We start from the raw sequence: 19,308 nt of genomic DNA on the forward strand, positions 1-19,308 counted from the left end.
TGGAAGCAATTAGTATTTCAAAGGGAAAACCACAAATGTTGAATGCAGCAGTCATGTGCTTTTATTTGACTAGCAAAGGCATCAGATAAAAGTGCATTCATAAAGCAACAAACTTCAGTACAGCAATTCATAAAACAACAGGTGAACTCATAAAACAAAAAAAACCCTCCATACAGTCATTTCATATCCTAGAACTAATAACATAAAAGAACTCCCCAATTATATAAAGGAATAAACAATTCCTAAATATGACCGTGGACATTTATTCTATTCTTTACGGTTGCTACCTGCATTTAGCACATCTGATCCTGTAATACTGTAATTAGAAAGGATGTCTTTTGCTGATTTTTCCTTTTTTTAATTACACAGTTCAAATGAGATGTCACATTTTGGAAATGGAATCCAGCTGAAGATGCCCTCCATTTGAAAACAGTTGTGCTGTCACAGCTTGAGTGTGTCTGCAGATGAAATGCGTAGCTTGACTGAGACTACCTCAGAATGATCTGTATCACCCTTGGAAGCCACTGAGTCAACCCAAAATTCCCAAGCAAAATTGGGCCTTTTATGAGGTTCCTTCATGATTCAAAATGTTCTTTTTAGGTTTGTTTCTCTGAAAAAAAAAAAAACCAGAATAGGAAGAGAGAGGGAAAACAATGGGGTTAAATATTGACAAGTCTACTTTTGAATCACGGAAAACTGTTCATCAGGATCTCACTAACTGCAAGCAGGTAGACAGGAAGGAAGACCCTAGGTCCAAAATTTGTGTACCAGTGTTTTTGGAACTGATCAGATTTCACTGTTCAGAAGAATCTACTGTACCTGCACCTGTCAGTCCATTTTGTAGGAAATAAAAATTTACAGAAATTTGTGGTTTTCTCATGCTGTTTGGGAGGTAGCATAAGCTTTGGATTTCTTCTATTTCAAATCCTACATTAAATTAAGCAGCCTTTGATTTTGTACAGGTAGTCTTTGTTTAGCGACCACAGTTGGGACCAGCAACTCGGTTGTTAACCAAAGTGGTTGCTAAGTGAAACTACAACTGTGCTTATGATCTTACTTCAGCTTTCCTTTGTCTTACAGACCTGTGAAGGTTGTAAATGTGAGGATTGGTCGTAAAGTTACTTTTTCATCACCATCGTAACTGCAAATGGTCACTAAACAAGGACTACTTGTATATGCAGCCTGTTTTCCAGTTTGTTTCCAATCAAAGAAAAGTAAAAGCCTCGTTTGATTTTTTTCCCACCCATGTTAATATGTCACATACACAGAAAGACGCTGTTAAATCTTTAAATTTAAAAATTTAACAGCTAGACATCTTAGGAAGGTATGAACCACAACATTTTTACAACTTTTGATAAAAATATTTCAAGGAATACAGACAATGGTATTTTAAAGCAAACTTTTGTTAAATTGGGACACTCAGGAATGTAAACCAGTATACAATTTAATGTTCTGAAGTCCCCAAAAAGTACAAAGTGTCGTACTTTGTACTACAAAGCTGTCATCAACTTGTAATTTTTGAGATAGGAGGAAACTTTAAAAATGGGGATTAATCATACTAATTGTATTTAATTTAAAATATATTACCCTTAAATGTAAATACAATCAAATCCATATTTACTTCTGGCCCCACCTATTTTTCATATTGTGGCCTCTGACATTCCACTCAAAACAAATGCAACCTCAGCCTATGAAAATTTGCACACTCAAGTATATTCTGTATTCTTGAAAACCTTGCATGGGGATTGTAGGTTAGAAGACCTCTAAACCTCTTTATTCAACAAAGTTTTATTTCAGAAAACACTGGGGTGGTTCAGAGCTTTCAGTATTGCAGAAGTACAATCCAGTTAGTGTGTAGCATGCTGAGTATATAACTGAAAGCAAATAACAAGTTATGGGGGTGCACTAACTGATGTGCAAGCCACAAGTCTGTGCACCCCACACTTTTATTTAATTGGCCACCTATGGATGTTGAGGAACGCTTGGTTACATAAAGCATGCTGTGCCAAAATTTTGCTCTAGAAATATTCATTCAAATGTTCCGGTCCCCTGGAGGAAGTACATATCATATCATTAAGATCCTGGGAACAGTGCTCCCATAGGAGTTGCTTTCCCCCAAACATAAGTTTCTGGAGGGATTTCCACAGGCTACTGTCAGAGAATTCCTGGCGCTTGTTAAATGCTGAACACTGGGAACCTATTTCCTCTGTGAAAAGCTAGATGTGAAAAATGGTTTGGTCTGCTGCTTTACTTTATTTTGCCTGATGACCAAAACCCTAATTTTGGATGCAAGAAAGGTTTGGTTTTGCAAATTTCTTTGCAATTAACTTCTCTGTATGCTGGAAAGAAGAGAAAAGCCCAAGAATTTGTGCAACTAATTTGCTGTCAAGGATCTGAATCTGAGGTCTATGCTCCTCAAATGCTCTATATGCATAAGGAAACCACTGAAAAAGGTTCTAATATAGGTCCAATCGTATTAGTCAGTTTATTCCTCAACTTTGATTACCTTGAAGTGACCTTGCTTTCATATGTGGTTCTAGGGACAGTTATGCAGCTCTGAAATTGATTCCAACCCCTGGGAATGCTTTTTTCTAGGGAAGTGTTCCTCCAAGACCATTTTTGCAACTATTTTCTTAGTCTCCCACCATGAAGGAGACTCTCATCCAAATGAATGGCTCTTAAATACTAAGAAATGGCTCTTGTTTGTTTTCTGAGCAACCCACCACATCCACTTACTCCCAACTTGATGCCAACTTGGTAACTTCCCTAAATGACTTGGCATGACAATCCCCAGAATTCCCAACCAGCTTGACCATTTGGAGATTCTGGTTATTGTAGACCCAAAGATCTAGACAGTACCAGATTGAGAAGGTTAATGTATGCAAAATGACCTATCTGAACTATGTCATGGCTGAAAATTCAGTGCAATTTGCCTATATATTTAGTTATACCTTGACTAAAACTTCAGCCTTGGAATCCTGTTTGTTTTCTACTGAAATCAAAACAAGAAAACATTTAAGGTGGAAGGAAAATATGCTGCTCTTTTCCCCTCTGCCCTGCACACAATTTCTCCTACAGTAGCATTTCCATCAGTCATTGGGCAGCTGGCTGGTTGACCTACAGGCCTTGCTCTGAAGAGGTTGTCAGACGATGCCTTGTGAGAGTTTGCGTGACACAGTAAGGCACAAAAACAAATCTAGGTTAAAACTAACCAAGCTCAACATGGATTATGAATGCAGCTGCTACATTTTTAACTGACCTGATTAAGTGTGTTGCATGAACATAACCAATGTGTCACTCTGTGGTAGAGTTTCTCAACCTAGATACCCTCCAGTTTTCTGGTATGCTCAGCAAAACCATCTGGCTGGGGGATTCTGGAAGTTACCTCCAGAATGGATGGAGGTAATGGATTTGAGCTACAAGAACGCAGATCCTGCTCAATATCCTGCAGTTGACAGAGGAACAATAACTCAAAGATGTGGTAGGGCCCCTTTCACTTAAAGTGTTTAAGACAAGTGGAAGCTAGACAGTCTTTTCATGGTGTTTAATTTGGATTCTTGCATTAGGATCTTCTATAGTTGGACTCCATGACCTAAATTCTTTGATTTTATGAATGAGCTGAATATGAAATTTGCCACTTACGATATAATCTTATAGTTATATCATAGTTCTGTCTCTGCTTCTAAGGGAGATAGGTAAGAAGACAATCTTGTCTTCAAGTGACTCTGAATTCAGGGAAACAAATTCCTACCAGGAAATAAGTTTTAGGTAGGCATTTAGTTCATGTGAACAAGTGTCCCTTAAACATACAAGTGTCCAAGCTTATTTGTACCTTTCCAGACACAAGAGTGACACCATTCATTCGTGCCTCAGCTGCTGCCAGAACTTGTTAATAAACCACTGTGGGTTTTTTCCCCCTACAATAGGTTCCTGTTATTATATTCAATTACTTCATCAGAACTATTGATCTGGCAATCTTCCAGGGGGTACACAAGAGATGATCAATATCCATTTTATGTCATGTAGTTCTAAGTTCCAATTTCGGGAGGCAGAGAAGGTTTCTAGTTTGTAGGACCAAACACTATCCTGCTGAGTAACGATGGAGTGACAGCTGTATATTTCTGATCACTTGAACTCTGATATATTAATTGAGGACAGGGTTTTGGGGGAAAAGATATTTTCTCCATGTTATAAGTCCTTCTTACAGATGTGTTTTAGGGCACAAATTCACAAACAGCCCTCTATAATCTGGAAATTCTTATCTGAATATAAGTACAAGATGTTCCAAGATCCCAAATATATTCTCTGTACCATACTTTTCTCTCCATTCCCTTTCTTTCCTACTCTCCCTTCCTAACATACTTTCTTTTTCCCTCCCCATTCTTTTTTTTCTCTCCCTAACTCCTTCCTTTATTAGATAACAACATTTCTTCTTCCCTTTCTCCTTTCTTTCTTTTGTTCCCTTTTTCTCTCTTTTCTTTCCATTGAAGTTAGGTACGCTGTGGAACAGAACTGCAGTCATGCTGACATCTCCACCATGCAGAGCACTTCTTTAGGAGAGGGAAGGCAAGATAGGACTTGTCTTGGTATTTTTCAATTAAAAATATAGCAATGCTGAATTTTAAGCTGAGAGACCCGGAATTTCATCTGGTTGTCCTGCTCCAGTGGCACCACTAATGGCCATAAATAAATTTTACTGTTGACAAGAGTAGCTGAAAATATCCTTATTTAATAAGCTGGGACTTTTGCAGAAAAAACATCAAAACATTCACATAAGCTAACCAATTCTTAATGAGTTCACCCAAATGCATTTAATACAATAGTTTAAAAGCTCTGACTTCCTTTTTGAGAGATTAAGTGGCTTCAAACAATTGGCCACACCCTTGAAGCTTCTTTGATGGATTGCAAGTTCTATTCAAGTCAGGCAGCCGTGTTTACACCAAGTAGAACTGGTTAAACGTTTACTTTGCAGATACAACCGTTCTGTTCAAGGCAAGACAGGCTTGGCTGGAAATACCTGTGATTTCATGAACATCATGTTTGGCCTTGTCAGCCATCCAGGGTCCCCCATATTATCTACATACAGAAGTGTTCCTAGATTTATTTGTGTATTGGGGCTTATATGACCTTCTGATTCAAGGGGACTCACACAAGTTACTAATGTGATGATACTCCTACTTGAAAAGAATCCAGAGCTTAAAATAGCTAGTTGTGGAGTTGTTTGCCTAGCATTTAGGGTACACTAGGAGGCTGCTGAACCATCAGATAAATCCACATTCCATATTTTTGATCTCCATGCAAGGTACCGGTGCATTTTAATTTTATCACCTGCAGAACAATGAAAAAGTTCCAAGAATTTTCTGGATAGGAAATATGTTCAGTGCTCACCTGGTTTTGCTGGTTGCTTCGTCAGCATTGCCTGTCGCTTTAGCTTTTCTTTTCTGCAAAGCATGGGGCTAACTCAGACAATTGATACCTCCCTCTTGGTAGGGTTGGCGGCCTTTTCACCACAAAGGGAATCAATTTGGACAATGAGTTCCCTATTACTGTATGAAATATCTATCATGTTGATCATCCCCCTTAAACCTACAGATTGGGTGGAGATTAAAGTAGTATTGTTAACCATTCTTTAATTTATATTCGTTCTTTCCTAAGAGCTTAAGACGAGTTACAGGATTACTAAAGTGTCTCACCCCCCCTTTCCATCTTCCTCAAAATGAGCCAAGAGAGCTTCAGAAAACAGAAAGGGAAGTAAACCAGAGGTAAAACAATGCCCAGTTTTTAATTTGTTATGTCTCTACAAGAGTCTCTTTTTGAAGCATCACTGACCAGTCCAATTGTCATTAAAAGAAGTAGAAGAATATCTTAGTGATTAATTCCTAATGAAACTAACTTGCTGACCTAGATGTCAAGTACATTATTTCCCTTGCTGTAATAAAAGCAAGTCAGATGACCTGACATAGTTTACACAGTTACCTGGATTCCACAATCACTTTTGAGATAGTGTTGCTTTTGGTGAGGAACTCATTCTTTCAAAGAGACGTGGGGCATTTGATACAGCAGAAATTTTATAAGAGCCACTCAAAGCATGACTTTGTAGATGTGCAAATTCATTTGATTTATATTTTAGTTGTTATTCTGAAATATAAAGTAATACTAAAGACAGAGACGTTTGGGCATGGTGCAATGGGAAGTGTTTCTATATCCTTCAACCTTTTTGACCATTAGCAGTTCCATAGTTGATATGGACTGGAACTATGATGGAAGTGGGAAAGGAATGAGAGTAAGGACAGTTGAAGACTTTTCCCCAACAACTAGGAGAGAGGGAAAGAGAAATTTGTCACGTTGTAAGGCCCTTGGGATCATGAACCATATGACTGCACCTTAAGTGTCCTTTCCACTTTATACTTTCTTGCATCCAAGGCTGAGATTCAGGGCAGATCTGTTGCAGCCATCACTCCAAGCTGTTAGTGCCAAATCACCTGCATTAGCAGCTACTTGAAATAACCTCATTCATGCATTTCACTAAGCCCTTGTAATTTGGAAATCCTAGTATATGGACAGGTATTAACTCTGAACTAGGTCACTATGGTTGTTTGTCAAACTTTGGTTAAGAGATCCATGATTAAACCAAACCTTGGCTTCTTGGGTGATTAAATGCCTCCTATCACTTACTGAAAAACATCTGGCTTATTTTAACTAGTTGAAAATTACTATTCAGGATCACTCTGAACTTGGTTAACTGCAAGTACATACAAGTTGCTCTCACTTCATGCCTGCACTTAATTATACTGAGGTGGCTGCGGGATGTTTCCTCTTTTGATGGGGAATCTAGGCATTGGGTGAAAAATTTAGAAGATCAAGATTACAGAGATGATTTGATCCTGAGTCTTGAAGAGCAGATTCAACTGTGTTGATGCTTTCTTTATGACATAATTATGTGCACTCATAAATATTAATGTTATGACTTTTTCTATGAGTAAACACTAGCACACCCGGTATATACAATAAGACTGGAGCTTTAAGTGTTTAGTTTCCAACAACTCTCTATCAATATAGCCACCGTGGGTGATTTTATATTATAAAAGCTTGGACAATTTCTCTCCCTGAACAATTGAAACCAAATTAAAGATTTCTCCCTTGTTCCCCTGATTAACATGAAATAAACTAGACAATCTTGTTATTGTTTGGACTTAATTATTGTGCAGGTTAGTATATTTCAGTCAAATCTCAAGTAACCTACTCTCTTCCCACCACCCCTAATCTTATAATTCCAGATCTAAAGAAACAAACTAATTTTGGAAACTCTCATAAGCAAATGTGAACAATTTCTACTAATGGTCTCTAATAGCTGCAATTTTCCTCTTGTGTAGTGCAAAAGACAGAGGTATGAAAATGGGTAAGAGGTTTCTGATGAAAATCTGTAAGTTAGAAAATGATTTTAAAATTGGCAGATCCAGCTTTTTAATTTTTCTGGTTATAATTTACACTAGTGTTGTGCAACCTATTTCTAGACTGATTGCTCTATGAGCTTTGAGTTACATGTTGGAAGCTTCTCCTTAAGAAGCACAGGGCCAGGACAAAATTGGGTGAAACCAGAAGAAAAGCTCAATTTGACTCAATTTAATTTACATATAGTTAAAATTAAATTAATTAAATAGATATATGATGAATATACTCAATTAGGGCTGCGCAAGCTTTGACAATAATTCACAAGAGAGGCTTTGGAATATGCAGTTGGTTGGTTGATTCCCTTTGCAGGTTTCTGCAGGAACCTGAGAAAATATATAGTTGCTCTAAGCCAGTGTTGTCCAAACTTGGCCACTTTAAGATGAGTGGACTTCAACTCCCAGAATTCCCCAGCCAGCCTGGCTGGGGAATTCTGGGAGTTGAAGTCCACTCATCTTAAAGTGGCCAAGTTTGGACAACACTGCTCTAAGCAGTTGAATGCAACATGGAAGCCTGAAGTGAATGTTTTAAAGAGACACACAAACACTACACAAATAAATATAAATAATAACATGTTTTAAGAAATAATTTCTCTCTTGTGCTACTAAGCAAAGACCTAAATAACAATTGAACTAAAATTGGTGGCAGAATCACATGAATCCACAATGATTTTTGTTTCTTCCATTTTCTTTTTGGCAGCTTCTGGAGTTTTCTGGTTGGGTCTGGCTACAATTGGCCAAAATCAGTGAGCTGGTTTCCTGACATTTTGAGGTGGGAATCACATATGTACACCCACAAATAGGCTTAACATTTAAGAGACCATACCTGCCCCCCATCCAAGAAAAAACAAAATCTTGACCTTATCCTTGTCTATATAACCCAGGTGTAACTAAGTTGAGAAATGTATGAAGTGGAAGGAATTTGCCAAGAGAAGTAAAGAAATTAATTTGGATGCCAAGTATCTGGCTGCACAAGGTTGTAAGTGTAAGAAACAGAGAAAATAGGATCCTTAAACATTCTTAAGTAAAGAGAAGTGGAGATTGTGGGAAATGACAGGAAGCTTCTTGTCAATAAGGAAATCAGTATTAGGAATCTCTATGATAAAGACTTTTTAAAAAAAGACTGGAAGTCTTATATGGACTTTTTGCTGAGAGAAGAAAAGACTGAACTGATGATTTATGGATTTGGGGATTAGAAAAGGTTAAAGAGGGAGGGGAAATAGTAAAATGGCAATTACTTGATAGAAAGAAGGGCAGAAGTCAAAATTCTATGTTTTCTTTCCTTTTCACTTATTTTCTTATTTCCTATCTTTTTTTCATTTTTATAGTTTTATTGTATTGTAAAATTATATATGTATATGTATATGTGTGTGTATACATGGATAGATAGATAGATAGATAGATAGATAGATAGATAGATAGATAGATAGATAGATAAAGAGTTAGGCATCTCTAGAAGGGAGGTGTCTGTCCTAAAAAGTAGAGAGGCAAGGAACAAAAATCAAGAGTTAGGAAAGATATAAAAGCTGTAGACCACAGACAGCAGAGAGATGCACATGTGGGAGAGCAAGGAAGCAGCCGAAATACAGCCTGGAGCAGAAGTTTAATCTAGAACAATGGTTAAGAAAAAAAGAGAAGGAAGCATTTAGCCTATCCAGGCACCCTAGGATAAAGGGACTAAGAGACTAAGCTTTAAGTTAAGAAAAAGGAAGACCGCTTGTGAGCAGGCAAGAGGTGAAAAGGGAGAAAACAGTTTTTCCCCAGCTAGGAAATTGCCCATTGAATCAGCTGGGAAGGATCTAGATTTGAAGAGCAGAGAGAAGGAAAAGTAGACTGGCACCAAACCGAACAGAGGGAGTTTTTATAGATCAGCTGTTGCAGTGTTTCTGCCAAGGGCAGGCGGGCTGTTTGGTTTGAATGTGTGCCGTGGCTTGGAATGTACTGCACCTTTAAAGAGCCTGCTTTGTCTGCTGTGGGTGAGAGGGTATGAATTATTAGCTTTGAGCAAGTCTCCCAGGACCCAAGGCAATCCATCCCATTACCTTCAGTAGCCTACTATTTAAAGTGATTCTTGTATCCACGTTATACTGCCTGTATATCTATATGGTGGTTGTTTTTCTAACAGATTTTTTTTTTTTACTGGATTTGACAAGGGAGTGGGGAAATCGCCCCTTAGACCCTCCCCCTTGCTGTTAGAGACTTGGTAGCAGGATGGTTTCAAGTACATTTGATAATTGTTAGAGAGATCCTGCCTGGAGTGATGCCCCAGGCCTGTGTTTCTCAACCTCCACAACTTTAAGATGCGTGGACTTCAACTCCCAGAATTCCCCTGCCAGCATGGTGAATTCTGCTAGAATTCTGGGAGTTGAAGTCCACGCATCTTAAAAGTTCTGAGGTTGAGAAACACTGCCATAGGGAGTTAACTCCTTGAATTCAGGACCAGCTTCTGTGTTAAACCAGGACCGATGCTGATCCACCTAGTTTGCATTACTGCCTTGTTCACTGCAGCTGTCAGACCCCTCAAAAGCACGAGATGGAATTCCAGGCCACCAAGATGTTGTCCATTTCATGGCTGGACAAACAAGAGTGGTATAACTGAGAGGTTTTCACGGTTAGTCCTGCATTTATTTGATACTCTTGGAACTATATACTGTCTGTTTGGAAGGGTGTCAGGAAGAAAAATAAACCCTGAACTATTTTATTTCTGTGTTTAGAATATTTTTTTTTACCTTCCATAAAGGAATTGGGCTGCCATGTGGAAAATTAGAAATAGCAGCACTAACTCTATTAAGATGTTGTGTTAATTAAAAGAATGTTGGCAGGTGCATTTTTGTAAAAGGCAGCTGGTCAATTTTTCTTTCTTATTATATAGTTACTAAAGGTAAAGGAGCCCCGCTCTGTTTGGCTCTGGTAACTCTCCAAAACAGAAGCTCATCTAACCAGTTCTACCCGTTGAGGGAATTGTGTGGGTGGATTTTCTTCTGAAGTTTGTTTGAAATGGAGTCTCTGCTCTGCCCGAGTTGGACTGTGCGGCTTAATCCTGTTCTAATAAACAGCATATGTATCATATTCAAGTTTTATCTGCCTCTACAATTTAAAAAGAGCTGCTCCAAGATGTTTCTGTGTTACCTATTTTAAGTACCAAAAACTATTTCTTGGAAAAATTGTTAAAGGGGATAGCGATGTGTTGCCCAGCCACGAGCATTCCCTGCAGGAACATTCAGACCTCAATACTTTGCTCAGTTTATTTAAATACAGTTATAGCTCTTGCATGCATGCTTTTGTGCGTGCATGCGTGCGCAAAATTTTTGTTTTTCTTCCACTTTCTTTAATAGGCATCCAACTATGTCAAAGGCAGAAGTAAAATAGGCCATTCTAATTTTACTGATGAGAATGTATGTGAGGGAACTATAAAGCATTATCTTAGGGGCAGAGACCTTGTTTCAAATTGTTTACTTAGCCAAGAGGTTCTCTTTCTTAAAATGTACCCATAAATCAAGATATGAGTTTGCTTTTTTATTTTTTTTTCTCTCCTTACTTGTTTCATTAACTCCTATGTTAGGTTCATGGTTTCTCTGAGCTTGATTGTTTTTCTACAGCTATTTCGTTACCGGGATCAGTAACAGCACTGATGTTAACCACAGCACTGATGAAGTTACCTAGATTGGTAATGAAACGTCTGCAGGAAAACAACCAAGCTCAGAGAACACCAAGTACCCAACAGCTCAACCCCGAGCTACATGTGTTTTCTACTATTGCAATTCTGTGTATTTGTATCTGCAGTCCTGCTTTCTATAACAGAGTACTAAGGAACAGGGATAGATAAAAAGGACCTGTGGGGAACACAGGCAGGTTCATTTCTTTTTTTTTTAATTTACAGTGAAAGTAAAGGAGGAACTTTCTTGCAACTTTTCTGACTGAGTGTGTAGAGCAGCATTACAGCTAAACACAGAAAGTGGGTTTATATGAAATGGTCAGCCATGTCATTTTAGTTAATATCCCAAGCCACTTTAAGGTACTTTAACCACAGTAGATGTGTTTGTATAGAACACGAAGTCAGGTAAAAACCTTCACATATAAGCCAAGTGTTAATCTAGGTTAACTTTCTTGTGGCTCATTGTGTTGTATACATTCAGCATCTCTGGTTGTGTTAACCTACCTCCCTTCCCTCAAATGGGTTAATTCAATAAATGTGTTATATGAAATCAATTTGTAACATGCTTTCTTACCTTAAACATAGTACGTTACTTGGACCTGCATAGAAGAGTTAATCTGAAATTAACTCTTTCTTCTGGCCTTCAGACATAGAGATGGCAGGACACAGCAGACACTGAATAGGGCCTTTCTTTTAATCTCACTGGTTTCTTGCTAATGAGAGGGAAGTATGCGCCGTAGACACATATGAAATGAATCTCAGCCTTCTACTCCCCAACTCACAGTGGCTTTGATCTCTGTCAAGCCACCATGGTGTATGCTCTCTTTCTTAATTGAAAATGTACAATAAAAAGCTTTGAAACAGGAACTGCCAATCTGCCAGAACAAAGATGGTTAAGATACTGGCCAAAATGGCCAGTATCTAGCAAACCAGGGCCATTCTTGGTTTGCTGTCTCTTGTGGCACCAGACCAATGAGGAAGTAGTTTACCCCTGGGTTAACACCAGAGGTGGCTAAATATGTCATACAAAGGGGTAAAACATGGGAGGCAAAGTTAAGATGTGGGGAGGGGCAAAAAGGAAATGTAGGAAAGACCCCTGCCAGTAAAAATAAAAAAGGGGGTAAGGAGAACTCCAGAACCATTGTGTTTTTCCTAAACTAGGATTCAGGAGAGTCATGGCATTCCTGATGGAGAAACAGTGGGGAAGAAAGAAAGATGTGTAAAAACATGTGGTAAAAGAAATGAACTTTGGTTAAATTTGAGTAAAACTTTTCTAAAACCCATCTCTGCCTCCTAGCCCCCAGTACTCATCTCCAGTATGGGGTCACTGGATTCTCAGTGGAGCTTGTCTCCACCTGCTGCTGCTTCTAAATGCCAAATTGGGATCTAATTAAGTTTCCTTCATCTATGATTTTATTGCCGATGAAGCAACTGGCTTGTATAACTGAGACCTGGATGGCCCCAGAAGGTGTTTCTCCTCTCTTAAATATGTCCACCTGGGTCTTTAGTGTGGCACCAGCTGTGACCTGGGGGTGCATGTGGTAGTTGCCATTCGGGAAGCCCTTAAAGCATTCAGAGGTTCTGCATCTACAAGTAACCTAGAGTTCAACTTGTAGATGAGTTTGTTGCTGCTGCACCAGCCTCCCTACGGCACAGCAACACCACTGCCTGAAATGTTCAACTCTGTTGCTGGGTTGGTTGTGGAACACTCTCCCCCCACCCCACAATAATTGATAATTTGGGGAGAGTATGCCCTCATATGGCATAGAGTCTGAAGTGGCTCAGAAATTCATGGCCAACCGTGGCAACGATGGACCTGACCTAGATCATTAAGGGTCCAAGCCATACAAGTGGCCACATGGTAGATCTGGTTTTCATCTCAAGGCAGTTGCAACATGATCTGAAGGTGAAAGACAGTGACATACAATACAAATACAAAATACTTTAATGACCAAGTATAAAATATATACAAGGAATTTGTCTTTGGTGACGAACGCAAGATCAACAGTGCGTTTGGATAGCAACAGAAAAATAATAAACAATAACACTACACAGTAAAATAACTTTTTCAAAGGGAGAAGCCACTGTCCAGCACATATCGAGTCATGTAGTGTTTAGCAGAGCAATGGCACAAGGGAAAAAACTATTCCAATATCTAGATGTTTTAACATATGGTGCTCTGTAGCGTCGTCCTGAAGGAAGAAGTTGGAACAGTTTATATCCAGGATGGGAAGAGTCTGCAGATATCCTCTCTGCCCTCCTTTTGACCCTCACAGTACAGTATACAGTTCTTCTATAGAAGGCAGGCGGGTTGCTATTATCCTTTCTGCAGACTTAACTATCCGTTGGAGTCTGAGTCTGTCCTGTTTGGTTGCAGAATCAAACCAGACAGTTATAGAGGAACAGATAACAGACTCAACGATTCCCCTGTAAAACTGTACCAAGAGCTCCTGCGATAATTTAAACATCAGTTATTTGTCATAATTAGATCACTCCCTGGTTGGTTTTCAGCTTGCCAGGGATATCCTCCTAACCCCATAAGGGGTGTGGATCTATTAGATCTGTCTGTCCCAGATAACTAATAGACCTGGATCAGTTTCAGAGGGAGCTTGGGATTTTTCCTGTGGATCTGCTGTGAATTTCCACCTGAAATGGGTTTGTGACAAGGATGCTTGATCTAATGCAGTCTCCTCCTGTTTATTGATCATGGAGGGTTCCCTGGTTTTCTGAGGAGCTTCAGGAGATGAAATGACAGAAGTGACACCTAGAGTTTTGTTGGAGAAGGATAAAGAATGAATCTGATTGAAAACATGTAAGAGTCCATATTAGGGATTACATCATGGTGACAAGAGTGGAAAAACAGAACTGTTTTGTGGCTCTCAACATGTCTGCAAATAATCAACTAGTCACTTGTTTCTTGCTAAGGAGGGAAGGGCCATTAAGAGGAATATTCTAGGTTTGTGACAGATAAAGTCACTTGGATTTGCTCTGAGGTGGACTGCAACTGGGCAGGTCCAGCTGAGTTGAGTGAGGCACAGACTGGGTTCAATTATCTGAGAAGAGTTTGATCTCCTAATTTCTGAGGAAGTAGATAGGATTCTCAAGGCTGTTAACCCAGACATCTGTTTATTTAGTCCATGTCCTTTTCTTTTTTTGGTCCTTTTGAGTCAGAGTTGACTACTGGCGCCTGCCTGGACAAGTCCCTGCAGTTTTCTTGGCAAGATTTCGGAAGTGGTTTGCCCTTGCTATCTTCTTCCTAGGGCTGAGAGAGAGTGATTGGACCAAAGTCACCCATTTGGCTTCATGCCTAATGTGCCAATACATCAAACTGGCTCTCCCAATCCATGTCCTTACTGGTTGGTAAAGGCCTCCTTGGAGGTGATGTGGTTGGGTCCAGGTGGTAGTGAATTCCTCTTTGAGTAGGGGGTGGTATGTCCCTTCCTCAAGAAGCCATCATTGGACTCAACAAACCTGGGCAATTTTAATCCAGTCTTCAACTTTTCCCTTGGGGGAAAGTTTGTTGAGAAGTTGGTTGTAGCTTGAGAGGCCCTGGAAGAAATAGATTATCTGGACCCTTTTCAGTCAGATTTCAGACTGGGCCATACATAATACTTGATTGCACTTGTTAATGACCTCTAGTGGGAAGGGGAAGATGGTAATACAACGGTGCTGATTCTCCTTGACCTTCCAGCAGCTTTCCATACCATCAATCATGTATCCTTCTTGACTAGAGCAAGCGGCACATTCACAAATCAGGACAACACCATTTAGCAGTAACTCAGAATGAACATAATCAAGGCAGATGGGGATTAGCAATAACATTGTTTTCTACCCATCTACACAAGGAAGGGTAAATAGCACTTTAACCCAATAGTGGCCAAAGACTGATTCAGTCTCCTAGAAATCTAGGATGGGAACAAGAATCTGTTGGGATTTCATGCTGAAACCATCCATTTAGGAGTAAAAACAAAAAACAACCTTACACCCCAGAAAGTCCCTACATTTCCAAATCTAAAAAACATGTATTTTCACAAATAAAAGCTGTAGCAATGTATCGTTAAATAAAAACTTACATTTGTTTCCAGGCCTCCTGATAGGGGACCATGTTCCCCTCCAGATAATGTCCATGCCCAGGCCTGTTTAACTTGTGAGATGGAGCACCAATGTCTACAGAGTCTACTTTTATGATTACTTTCCTGTTCAAAGTGCAACCACTATTATTACTCATTCCCACTATACATTTCCTTCTTTTCCCCCTCGATTCCCCTTTCACATGACCCCTCCTTTGACCTCTTCAATTACTCAGTTTTAGTGAATTTTTGAGGCTTTGTCTGCAGAAGGCATTCCTTGTATGTAATAGATGCACTCAGTTACCCATTAAAAAGAAGATAAGACCTGAAACAGGCTTGGAGTAGGAGTGTAGAAGCCTCTCCTTCATTCCTATACACAGGACAGAATTTGGTTACTCATGGTTTGTTGAATAATTCAGAGCTGGCAAAATTCACATAGTACAATTAAATCAAACCTAAGCAAACCACAATGAGTGTGCTTGCATAACATGACAAGAGCTAAACCAGCTCTAACATTAATGATGGGTATGCTAGGGTTGACACTTCCTGTTTTCTTTCTTTCTTTCTTTCTTTCTTTCTTTCTTTCTTTCTTTCTTTCTTTCTTTCTTTCTTTCTTTCTTTCTTTCTTTCTCTCTCTCTCTCTCTCTCTCTCTCTCTCTCTCTCCTTCCTTCCTTCCTTCCTTCCTTCCTTCCTTCCTTCCTTCCTTCTCTCTCTCTCTCTCTCTCTCTCTCTTTCTTTCTTTCTTTCTTTCTTTCTTTCTTTCTTTCTTTCTTTTTCTTTCTCCCTCCCTCCCTCCCTTCCTTCCTCCCTTCGTTCGGGTCAATTGACTCCTATAGATGGAGTGGTGGAAAGCTGAGATTCCTACCATCCTTTTCTTTCTCCTATGTCACTCCTGCATAGGCATAGGAGGTAAAAGTACAGCTATGTGTAGTAAAGATGATGTGGCCTGAGTGGCCCCATTCTATTGCCATTCTTATCTCCCTTCTCTATGGCTGGAAGCCCAAACCAGGAATAATTAAGCATACACACTTGACTAAGGTTTGGGGGACAAACAGTCCTGGACTCATGACTCCTCCTCAAAGAGCAGGTGGGAACCGTGGCTAGGAGGGCCTTTGCACAGCTTCGTGTTATGTGCCAGTTGCGCCCATTCCTAGATCAGAGGGACCTCATCACTGTCACTCATACCCTGGTCACCTCCTGTTTGGATTTCTGTAATGCTTTCTACATGGGGCTGCCCTTGAAGAGTATCCGGAAGCTTCAGCTGGTGCAAAATGCAGCGGCGCAGGCAGTTATGGGTGCCCCTAGGGCGGTACACATTGCACCTCTGCTTCATGAGCTGCACTGGTTGCCAGTTTGCTTCCGGGTCCAATTCAAGATGCTAGTTTTGGCCTTGAAAGCCCTTCATGGCATGGGCCCGGGTTACCTGAGGGACCACCTCTCCCCAATTACATCTGCCCGTCCCATCAGATCTGGCAGAGAAGGCATGCTGCAGATCCCATCTGCTAGAGAATTACATTTGGCACGTCCCAGGAGGCGGGCCTTCCCTGCTGTGGTGCCCACCTTGTGGAATCTCCTCCTCCCGGAAGTGAGATTAGCTCCATCCCTCTTAACATTCCGTAAGTCCCTCAAGACCTGGTTATGGGATCAGGCCTGGGGCTCCCAGGGGACCGGGGAGATTTTACAATGGCTCCCTTATTAATTTTACCCCCTCCTGTTTTGTGTGTTTTTATAGTTTTTTATGTGTAATTGTTTTTATGTATTTATTTTTTAATTGTTGTACGCCGCCCAGAGTCACCTTGTGTGAGATGGGCGGCTATATAAATATGATAAATAAATAAATAAAATAAACAGTAAAGCAAGCCACAATACAAAATGCAGTTGGGATATTTCTCAATCACAATCCTTCATCTGAATTTGGATTAGTCTTACCCAGGTTAGGGGTGAATGTGTTGTGTAAAGTAGGTCAGTAGGTTAGCATAATATATGAATCCAGAGGAGAGTATTAAGTATCCAGAGGAGAGTATTTGCCTTTCTGTAATTTAGGATTGTTATATCTGTTATATACCTGAAGTTTCCTTTTCTCCAGACATGCAGAGAAAGGCAACCATTGCAGTCTTCATTTTTAAACATGCCTAAATCTGTGCAGAATTGCACCCATACCAGAGGGGGATGAAGGGATGGAGTTCTTTGGTTTTAGATTTCCCCTCTTATTTGGTGCCTCTGTGATCCTTCTTTATGACATGAGTGATCATTCCACCATTTGGGTACAGTATTCTAAATAATTCATCCTTATAAACAAAAGGCAGCATCTTAAACTTCTTCATCTTATGATCATGGTAATCCTCCCTTCCCTTGTGTAAGAGTACCTCTGAATGGCAAAAACGTGGTAATGAAATGTGATAATAAAGGCAGAGCAAACTGAGGATCAAACTGAATGTGTTTTGTAGCAAAAATAACCAAACATACTGTGGCCCCTTAAAGGATAACACATTTGTGAACCTCTAAGCTTTACCGATCACAGTCTGCTTCATTGAGAGAAGACCCAAGCACCTACGTGGTCCTGTGATTGTCTTTCGAAGGCAAACATCAGCTTGCAAAGACCTTGCATCCATCCAGTGCTGCAAACTGAGATATTGCATTAGTCACCTTAATTCAAATCTTACACTGACCATTAGAAGTACAGTGCCCAAATCAAGGGAAGAATTTGGTCAGACCTGGTCTTGGATACTTTTGAGTACTGTGTCCCGTTCTGTAGCCACACTTTAGGAAAGATTCAGAGAAATGGGAATAGGGTCTTTTATAGCCTAAGAGCAGAGACTGCATGAATTGGATGCAGAAAAGATGAGTGAGGACAGATATAACAATCCTAAATTACAGAAAGGCAAATTCGGACTGAATGTTAGAAGTTCCTAAAAGTAAAAGCAGCTCTACAGCGAACCACTTTTTGAGAGGAAGAATGGGTTTGCTTCACTAAACGTGTTCAAGCAGAGGCTAGAAAGAAGCTATTTGATAAAATTCCTTAAATGTCAATTCCTACCTTGGGCAGAGGATCAAGTATGGATCATGAAGTACTTTCCAGGCACTGAACCCCACTGAATACAGCAGGGCCTACTTCAGAGAAAGCAGTCCTGGAATTATATTATACGACTGCCTTCTCTTTTGCAAAATAGATGTAACCTAAGACTAGATCCACCTGTCATGGCAAACCCTTGCAGAATCAGACCACCTATGAATGACATGGGCAAAATACACGCAGCAGTGCTTTGCTTCCATCCCTTCCACAACTGGATTTAAGACTGTAGCCTTCAAAATCTTCTAATTTACTTCCTCCCACTTCCCATTCACTGCCATGGACCCCTCTCTGGAAAAGGAGAACAAGAAAGCTAATTTGAATATGTTAATTTATTTAATGGTTTTTGCATGGCCCATTGACCAACACCAATGCATACCTCTGTCAAAGAAAACAACAGTGGAAGCCACTTGACTGTGTATAGGAAGACGTCTGTGTTTATGCAGAGAAAGGCTATGGAAAACAGCATCTATCTTAATAAATAATGCATGATAAATGTGTGGGGAGGGACTTCTTATCACTTCTTTAATACCCTTTCCGAAGTTTGAGAAAAGTAGATAGTAAGAGGCCAGATGCTGATTGTCTTCTGGTGGGAAAGATGATGCCAGTATTGAACCGTGAATTCCTAGTTTTACAAGGACATGTGCAATACAGTCCTAATAAGGAATGCAAGAGGCAGCCAACAAGAAAAGTCTGAAACTACCAAACTAGATATAAAGTGTACCACACAGAAAATTTTAGGAGCAATTTTGTGTGGACAGAGTGGGCCATTTTAAATCATCCAATTTTATTTATATACATATATGGAGTCTATATTTACCATATAGACTATATCTACACACCATTTAAAAGCAACAGTAAAGAAGCTAAGAAGGAAACAAAAAGACCAGAACACATCCTTTCAGCAACCGACACCCAGATAAGCAGGGATTAACACCAGACAAACAATCAAGCAGAAAACAATACTCTAATCAAGGAGAAAACCACACCCCCACCTAAACTGGCAGGGCAAGCTACTGTATATAAACAGGGAGCAAACCCCACACTTATTAAGTAACTGATGA

This window comes from Python bivittatus, unplaced genomic scaffold (genome assembly GCF_059951505.1).
Source record: "Python bivittatus isolate LINGU-HERP-01145 unplaced genomic scaffold, Pbiv_v1 ctg000330_np1212, whole genome shotgun sequence".
Classification (NCBI taxonomy): domain Eukaryota; kingdom Metazoa; phylum Chordata; class Lepidosauria; order Squamata; family Pythonidae; genus Python; species Python bivittatus.